The sequence below is a fragment of the Cervus canadensis genome, chromosome 22 (genome assembly GCF_019320065.1).
Source record: "Cervus canadensis isolate Bull #8, Minnesota chromosome 22, ASM1932006v1, whole genome shotgun sequence".
Taxonomy (NCBI): Eukaryota; Metazoa; Chordata; class Mammalia; order Artiodactyla; family Cervidae; genus Cervus; species Cervus canadensis.
The window spans coordinates 54136721-54146398 of NC_057407.1; positions in this window are offsets into that span (position 1 = coordinate 54136721).

A 9678-nucleotide genomic window follows, 5' to 3' on the forward strand; every position below is an offset into this window, starting at 1 on the left:
AACTAAGAGCAGACACAGCCGAATAAATAAATTAAAAAAAAAATTAGGAGCACGGAGGTAAAAAAGAAGTATGGGCAACCCATATATTTATGTGTGTGTGTGTGTATGTATGTGTGTGTGTGTCTCCTTGGAACTAGCTGTTTCTGGGACCAGTTCTTCCTACTCTTTCCTATGACTTGCTTATGGGAATTAATACATTCTTTTGGCTTCCCAGGTGGCGCTAGTGGTAAATAATCTGCCGGCCAATGCAGGAAACCCAAGACTAATCCCTGAGTTGGGCAGATCCCCTGGAGGAGGGCACGGCAACCCACTCCATTATTCTTGCCTGGGAAATCCCATGGACAGAGGAGATTGGAGGGCTGCAGCCAATGGGGCCGCAGAGAGTCGGACACGACTGAGCACAGTACATTTTTGCTTAAACTAATTTGAATTATACATTCTGGCTCACGTCTCATTAGGAATCAGCAGGTAACACGGACAGCCTTTGGAGCCCCCAGACTGGTTTAGAATTCTGACCTAGGTGCTTATCACCTGATTAAACTTAGGGACATTAACTTAGTCTCTGAGAATCTGTTTTCTCATCTGCAAATGGGGTTAAAAAGTTTCTATGCTATGCTTTTACTAAGATCACACAACGTAATGCGTATTGGTAAAGTGTCTGCCAATAAAAAGAATTGTTAAATCAATGATCTTTTTTTCCTTCTTTATAATGCTGTGCTTTTTTTTTTTTTTTTTTTTGTATCCCACAGGGCCTTCTATAATCATCACCAGCTGGTGCTCTGGAGCAATGTCTGTTCAGCCAGACCTTGCTGAGGGATTTTACAAGTTTTGTTCCAGTGGCGATTGGGTGACTTTCCTTAATTCAGACCACAAGCAGCAGTGCAAGCGATACGTATGAAACCACGCCATGAAATTTCCTCCATGCCGTTTCTCCTGTTTGCCTCCACTCTCTGATTACCAGTTAAAATTTTACAGGAAAGCCAGCTGAGTACAAAAAAATATTTCTTACAAAGGTAATTAACTTCCATAGAACTATAAAGTTGGAAGAAACATTAGAGAAAATATTGCCAACCAAAGAAGGAAATCAGGAACGAAGAGGGAAAATATTAAGCTGAACTTTTATATATGCTTCCTTATTCGACTCGTTGCCACCTTCAGAAGTTAATATTATGACCTGACTTGATAGGTGTAGAAACTGAGGGTCAGAGGTGAGGGATCTATCAGATAACGTAACAGTGTGTCTTACGCCGGAGACCACACCTTTAACTAGACTACGTGACTTCCAATAACAAGATAGCTGATGAATGGGAGTAAGTAAGCATCAGTGATGAGCCTTAGGAAAAAAATTTTTGCTCACAGAAAGGGCTTCTTGGGAAGTTTTCAGGATAAGAATAAGATCTGAAATTTCACTTGGAATAAATTTCTTAGCTAGAGAGTTGGATTCTATTTTGCCCCTATTATCGGGCAATTTGGAGGAGGGCATGGCAATCCACTCCAGTATCCTTGCCTGGAGAATCCCCATGGACAGAGGAGTCTGGCAGGCTACCATCCATGGGGTCGCAAAGAGTTGGACACAACTGAGTGACTAAGCATAGCACCTAGGGCAATACAATTCTCCTTTGTTTTAATGCTATAATTAAAAAAAAAATCTACTTACGTTTAAAGAATACTACTCTCTCGGTATTCTTTTAAAGACTATGAAACGTGGCTGGCTTTTTCAAGAGTGCCAAGTGAAATGTCGCTACATGGGGAACGTCACGTTTCCTAGAAATAGAACAGGTCTGTGCTGAGTTCATGCTTTCTGATCCATGGACTCACTTTCCACATTTAGGGGTTTCTTTTCTTCTTCTTCTGCTTTAGTTGCTGCTACCCTACTGTAATGCCAGCTTTCTATGAAAAGAATTCCTTCATGCTGTCAATTGGAACGAGGAGGGACGTGGAAATGCTAACAGCACAGGACTAGAGAATTTTCTCTTTCAATCTTTCCAGTTTTTCCTTTGTCTCCTTTCACCAGCCCCGTCTCCTCTCAATACACACTCACATTTCTCTATCAACAATAACTTGTAAAAAGTGTGAGACTGCAGATTCTCCAACACATCTCAATATTTTCCTTGGAATCTATCTTTCAACTTCTTACTATTTGGGCACAGTCCATTTTTCGTATACAGATAGCTGGATTGCTATGCGTGTGTCCCAAGTGGAAATTTCATCTTGATCTGCAGATTTAAACACCCTGTCCATTTATTTAAACTTGTTAACAGCAATCATGGTCATCATCATTTAGATGGTTTTAGAGTGCAATATTTTATTTATGTACTTTAAAAAAGCCTTCATTGAATTATTGTTACAATATTATTTCTGTTTTATGTTGTTTGTTTTTTTTTTTTTGGCCACCAGGTGTGTGGGATTTTAGCTCATGGATCAGGGATTGAACCCAATCCCCCTGCACTGGAAGGCGAAGTCTTAACCACTGAACAACTAGGGAAGCTCCTATGTATGTGCTTTTGAAGCATCTTTAAAACAAAACAAAACAAAACAAAAAACTGGCATAGTGCTTTGAAAGCTTCAGCCCTGAAGTCAGATTTTCCTGGGTTTGAATTCTGGCTTTCCCACTTCTAGCCGTGAATCCTTGAGCTAACTGCTTCACTGCTTTAATCCTCGGTTTCCCCATCTGTAAAGCAGGAAAACAGTAACACTCATCTTATTGGACTATTGGGAGAGTTCAGTGGATGGAAAACACTGGGCAAAACAGATGGAACATAGTCAGTCCGTGGAGTCCATGGGGTTGCAAAGCATCAGACACGACTTGGTGACTTAACAACAATATGCTCAATAACCTTAAGTATTCCCTGTCATTATCTTCTCTTTCTTTATAAGGTGGGATATTAATACAAGAGTTAGAGAAATAGAAGAATGACAGGTACAAGTCATTTTTTAAAATTTATATATTTTTAATTGAAGGGTAATATCTTTATAGTATTGTGTTGGTTTCTGCCAAACATCAACATGAATCAGCCACAGGTACACATATGTCCCCTCCCTCTTGAACTTCCCTTCCACCTCCCTCCCTATTCCCCCCCAACCCCCGTCTAGGTTGTCACAGACCCCTGGTTTGAGTTAACTTGAGTCATGCAGCAAATTCTCATTTGTATCTATTTTACATATGTAATGTATGTTTTCATGTTTCTGTCTCCATACATCCTCCCCTCTCCTTCATAGAAGAATACAGATACAAGTCATTTTTAAGGACAGCTTTTCAATACTGACTTTTCAAGTAATGTGAAGCAGTCCCAGGGAGCTGTGCCACTACGAAAATCTGTAAATACGTCGCAAATTGTCACCCAGTACTTCTGATTCAGCTTCTGTCACGGTGCACATGCCCTCCTTGATGGAGACATGGTTACCGGGGGCTTGCCACGGCATTTGGAAGCAGAGCATGCCAAACAACAGCTGAGTCAGAGTACCCCTTAGACGTTGGAACAGCACACATCTGCACTGTAAGTTTATATTGGAATCATCTCTTCGTTATTTTTTCAAGATTACAAGAAATTTTTATTTCCTTTTTTAAAAAAATAATCTGTTTTTGGCTATTTTGGTAGAAATGAGTGATTTTCGAGAGGAAAATTGTTTCAATACAAACTATAATACACACTTGTGGATATTAGATTGGAGTCATGTCTTCTTTTGTTGTTGCAAATGGAGTCAAAATCCACGAAACACCGTCTCATCAAATATAGATGCTGCGAGTGTGGGAAGGAATCAAAGCGTCTTTGTAGAGCACAACTGGTATAAAACTTGTGAGCAGGGCTGAGAAGCTGTGATCGGCTCAGGGCTGTTGAACAAACATCTCCTTAGCGTCCACCATCCACTGTGCTGGGGTCCTGGGCCTGGGCCTGAGGGGGCGACAGAGGGCAAGACAGTTGTCCCAGCTCTTAGGACTATTACGGCCACTACTGGGGTCAGGGAAGGCAGGCTATTTACAAAAGGGGATGACAGCTTTTGCTGCAACAGTGCTGGGAAGCAGACTCTGCTAAATCAGAGATTTGAAACAAGCTAAACAGGATACACAGTGAGAGTCAAAGGAGCATATAACCCAGGGTTTCTCAAAACTATTTTCACTAATACCCACTTAAGGAGCCTTTTTAGATGTTTTCTTCTAGCCGCTGCCCCTGAGATGAAAATTTCATAGTATAGGCACATGCATGCTGGTTAGGCGTGTAGGTAGCCTCAGTCATGTCTGACTCTTTGTGACTTATGGGCTATAGCCCTCAAGTCTCCTCTGTCCATAGGCTTATCCAGGCAGGAATACTGGAGTGGGTTGCCATTTCCTTCTCCAGGGGATCTTCCCAACCCAGGGACTGAACTCACATTTCTTACATCTCTTGCATTGGCAGGCGTGTTCTTTACTACTAGTACCACTAGGGAAGCCCCATCATGTATGTATGAGTTTTATGCATAAAGAGAGTAAGAATTTTTTTGCCTTCCAAGAGCCAATTTTCATCCCCTTCTGTTCATTATCCCCCGACTAAGAATGCAGGATCTAATCCACCTGGGAGGGTTTATGAGAAGCTCATAGAGACAGTTGGGTTGCACCAGGGAGGAAATGGGAAGTTCTCAAAGAAGAGGAAAGAGCATTCCAGCAATTGGGAATAGCGGTGGGACCAATGGGTAAAAAAAACTTTGTTATTTGGAAACTGGAGGGGTGGTTGGAACATGGGGTTCATGTCTGGGTGTGGTGAGACAGAAAACCAGCACAGGGGAGCGTTTGGTGACTCAGCACCATGGGGAGCGCCTGATCCGAAAAATCAACATTTCAGTTTCTTCTGGATCTTCCTTTCCTGCTTACACTCTAGACGTGGAAACGACCTTGCTTCCCAGGACGACTGACCCTCACTGTAACCTTTAAAATGCTCCTACAGTGGAAGGGGAGGGAGGGTCCTTGCAACCATGAGGCTGGTAACCAGGGCTTGAAACCTGCTGTTCTCCCTGATGGGTCAGCTGGGAAATCAAGGGAAATGAATCACTGCAAGCAGCTGTGTGGGTTGACCCTGCCTTTTGGCATTTGGCCATCATTTGCCAGTAAAAGTAGAAGCAGAAACTGACCTGTACTGATTGTTCCTCACATGTGAGTCAACTTGTGGTGAATTTCTTAAAAGCTGATTTAAATATTCCTCCTGAATTTCACTGTTAACAAGAATGCCTTTGGTACATACTTGGAATTCTGTTTTTTAGTTATTACTAATAAAAGTATGCATTCCCTGATTGAAATCATGAGTGGAATAAGGCATACATTACTGTGATCTATGTGAACCTTACTGCCTTGAAACTTATGATGTGGCAGAAAAATCAATCAACAAAACTAAAAAAGGTTTAAATATTACTATAGATGAAGTATAGATTACCTTGAAAATTTAACAGAAGCAAGTCATCCAACCAAATGGGTGCTTTTCTTTCGGCACTGAAGCTCTTTTATGCATATAGTTCAAGTGCCCACCTGCCCCTCCCCCACTCAGAAGGTAAAGAATCTGCCTGCTATGCGGGAGACCTGGGTTCGATCCCTGGGTTGGGAAGATCCCCTGGAGGAGGGCACCTCAACCCCCTCCAGTATTCTTGCCTGGAGAATCCCCAGGGACAGAGGAGCCTGTCGGGCTATAGCACATGCGGGTCACAAATAGTGGGACATGACTGAGTGACTAAGCACATCACAGCACACATATAAACACACATACACACACACATATACATACATACGCATTCATACACACACACGTGTGTGTGCGTGTGTGTGTGTGTATATACACACACACACATAGAGAGCTTCCCTGCTGGCTCAGTGGCAAAGAATCTGCCTGCAATGCAGGAGACACAGGAAATTCGGGTTTAATCCCTGAGTCAAGAAGAACCCCTGCAGGAGGCAATGGTAACCCACTCCAGTATGCTGCTGCTGCTGCTGCTAAGTCACTTCAGTCATGTCCGACTCTGTGTGACCCCATAGACGGCAGCCCACCAGGCTCCCCCATCCCTGGGATTCTCCAGGCAAGAACACTGGAGTGGGTTGCCATTTCCTTCTCCAATGCGTGAAAGTGAAAAGTGAAAGTGAAGTCACTCAGTCATGTCCTACTCTTAGTGACCCCATGGATTGTAGCCCACCAGGCTCCCTCCATCCATGGGATTTTCCAGGCAAGAGCACTGGAGTGGGTTGCCATTGCCTTCTCTGCCACTCCAGTATACTTGCCTTAAAAATCCCATGGATAGAGGAGCCTGGTGGGCTACAGGCCCTGGGGCCACAAAGGGTCAGACACCAACTGAGCAGAAGAAGTAGACGTGTGTGTGTGTGTGTGTGTGTGTGTGTGTGTTTTCATACACATACATGAACAAAACAAGAAAGTCTTTGCCTTATACCAGAGAGAGAGACTGGGACGCCTATAAATTTGCAGCACCGATGTAAACTTTACTGTCTTTCACCTTTGCAGCTTTAGCAATTAAGAAAATGATGCCAAAAAGCAAAGCAAAATTCTTTTTTGCCCAATATTTTCTAAACCAAAATTGTGGTCACCCTGAAGTGAGAAACATGAGCCTCCCTAGTGGGGAAATAACACAGGAAATTTGAAACCAGGACTGGTGAAAAAAACTTTTGAACCTAAAAGTCGACACATTTTAGGCAAATCTGGGACTTAGTAAAAACAATCCTACTACAAAATATTGAAATAGTTCCCTGACCTACACCTACTTACATCTATTTCCACTGAGCTAATTTTAACCTCAGTGAAGAGGAAAAGAAAAAAAATCTCTCCACTGAAGATTTGCAGAATTGAACCCCAAAGCCTGTTAGGTTTGGTTCCTTTAACATGGATAAGGCTTCTGTTTCTTTTTCTGTAACGTAGAGCACAGAGAAACAGGAAGCCCAGAACTGCTAAATGCAGGCCATTGTGCAGATATAATGTAATTGTGCTCAGATGTGATATTTGTTCTTCTGGGTCTTATGATGGGCACTCTAGTTAATTAAAGCATGACAGATGTCATTGCTGAATTCTCTGTCCATTATAGTTAAGGCTTCATTTGGGGAGCATGGTACCATCTGAGTGAAAATGATCCATTCACACCACGTTAAGCAGAGATAAATAATCCAAATTAAATTAAGCAGGAAGCACTGAACCCAGCTATGATTCACAGCTGAAACTAAGTCTGATCTGGTTTATAATGCAGAAGTTGCCCTGTGTGGGAGGCCGCTTCTGGGTGGGGGCCCTAGCTCTCCCCTCCCAGGCACCCCCTTCCCAGCCCCCACCACTAGCTCTGCCTTGTTATGAGTACCGGAGCCAACTTCCTCCAGCAATGACCTTTTAGAATTGAGAACCGTCCTCTAGTTTTGGCTCAAGTAGGCACTTGGAGTCTCCACTAGCCTTTCTGAGACATCAAATGCACCAAAGATCCTTCCAAAGAGAGTCACAGAATCATGAGAACTGGTGTGGGGGATTGAAGAAACGGGCTGATCCAGATCCTAGTTCTTTCTCTTGGGACAAATGAGGCCACACAGGGATGATGCTTTTAATCGGGTACCTTCAGTATCTGTTGAAATCTGAAAATGGAAAGATCTGCTCTGTATAGAACTTTACTTCATGTGGGATTCCCCCCAGTACCACCACTGCTTGTTTTTATCAAGCAGTAAATGAGGTGGATTTATAGCAAAACCAAGGAAGGCTGTTTTAAAGACTTTCAAAACAATGGGGAAAGCTTTGGGTAAGCCATGTACTCTTTATAGTCACGTTTATGTCACGTGACTGTGAAAGTGCCTTGTCTTCCCTAAAGGATTCCTGGGTCTCTTTCCACTCCGAGGTCCCCTCCATCATGCTGGTCTCTTGCATTAAGCACCCACAGACATTCTGAGGTTCTAGCAAAGAGGAAGTTTAGTTAAGCATATTTACACAATTTGCTGACAGTGCTGTGTGTTTACTGACGGTTATCGCCTTGTAGGAATAGCTTCCAGTTCAACTCCTAGTTCAGCTGTGCCAGCTTCCCCCAGAGCTGAGACACATAGGTGCCTAGGATCCAGAAGTTGTGTTACAAAGCAAAGGTATCTCACAGTGTCTGGCACAAGAAGTACATAAGTAGTGGAGGAGAAACAAGGCTCAGAGTGTCTAAGAGACAGAAATTCGTCCATATAAAAAAGTCTTCCAAATCTTACACAAGAAAAATCAAGGATATTTTCTCAAATTTGATATCCTAAAATTCTATGATACCCAGTAAAATTTTGTAAAACAGGAAAAAACTTTTCTAAACTGTCAAAAAATTATAAATACTTACAATATTATGAATTAAATATGCTTCCATTTGATCATTCAGTTAAATATGGCCGGCCCATCAATACAGCAGGCTTCCCTGGTAGCTCAACATGAAAGAATCTGCATGCAATGCAGGAGACCGGGTTCGACCCCTGGGTCGGGAAGAACCCCTGGAGAAGGGAATGGCAACCCACTTCAGTATGCTAGCCTGGGAAATCGCGTGGATAGAGGAGCCTGGTGGGGTCCATGGAGTTGCATAAGAGTTGGACACAGCAACCAAACAACAGATCGACATAACACCCAGAAACACACTATAGTAATTAAATCAGTAACGGTTGGTATTTTCTGTCATATGAAAGCTGCAAAGAGATTTTCAAGCTCTATTTCCAGAAGCAGCTTCCAGGCCTCTAGGGATACTGACTAGTACTGATAGGACTGCTCAGAGTAAGAAGATAGAGGTTATAAGAGACGCTTACCCTGATGACAAATGTGACTACATTCTATGAGCTGAGGGTGAGGGAAGTGACTGAGCTCACCGTGGCAAAGGCGCTCAGTGCTGCAGCCGCATCCCTCAGACTGTTCAGTCTGTTCCCGCCCTCAGCAATCGGCTTGTCTCCGCACCTCGTGTCTCTGAACCACTGCAGATTTCTGGCTCTGCCCAGAAGCCTGAGGGCCAAGCCTGAAATGCCAGGAAATTAACAAGGCCTGGGAGCAGGGCTCAACCAGGAACTGAGTAAATGGACAAATACACAGGCTCCCTCGCCCACATCCGGCTGGATGGGCTTATTCCAAGGCATGCATTCTCTGCTCCCCAGGGTCTCCCCATGGACTTGAACTTCCCTGCCCATGGGATAGGTATCTCAACACCCACCCCCTCTCACTGCCCGCTCGCCCGCTGGCGTTCCCTGCAACTCCCAGGTGACTACAGGCCCTGATTTATTGTCTCAGGTCCGCTTCTGGGGAACCAAACTAGGGCACCCGCTGCCAGACATGGCAAATTTTCATCTCTGTGTATACAATGCTGCTGCTGCTGCTTTTTTTTAAAAAAAAAAAAAAACAAAAACAGATGTACATATTGATCTTATTAAGATTGTTTGTTGACAGTTTTGGTTGCTGAGAGTGATTTGTCACTAGTCTTTGAAATAGCCATGTGCAACACCCAACAGGCGCATTATGAAGAAGCAGGGTGGAAATTAGCTGATCAGGTCCCTTTTTGGTTGTTGTCATATTACTTGTACTCGGCATTTGGGTTGGTCTGTAACATGGCTGAGAGACTTCAGTGTTTAAAACATCCTCATTTTTTGGGTTTTGGTTTTTTATTTCAGTGTCTGTGAATATACAACTTTGGCAAGGGGTTTGCGTTTACTTTTAATGGAAGATGTCCATATTAGTGTTAAAT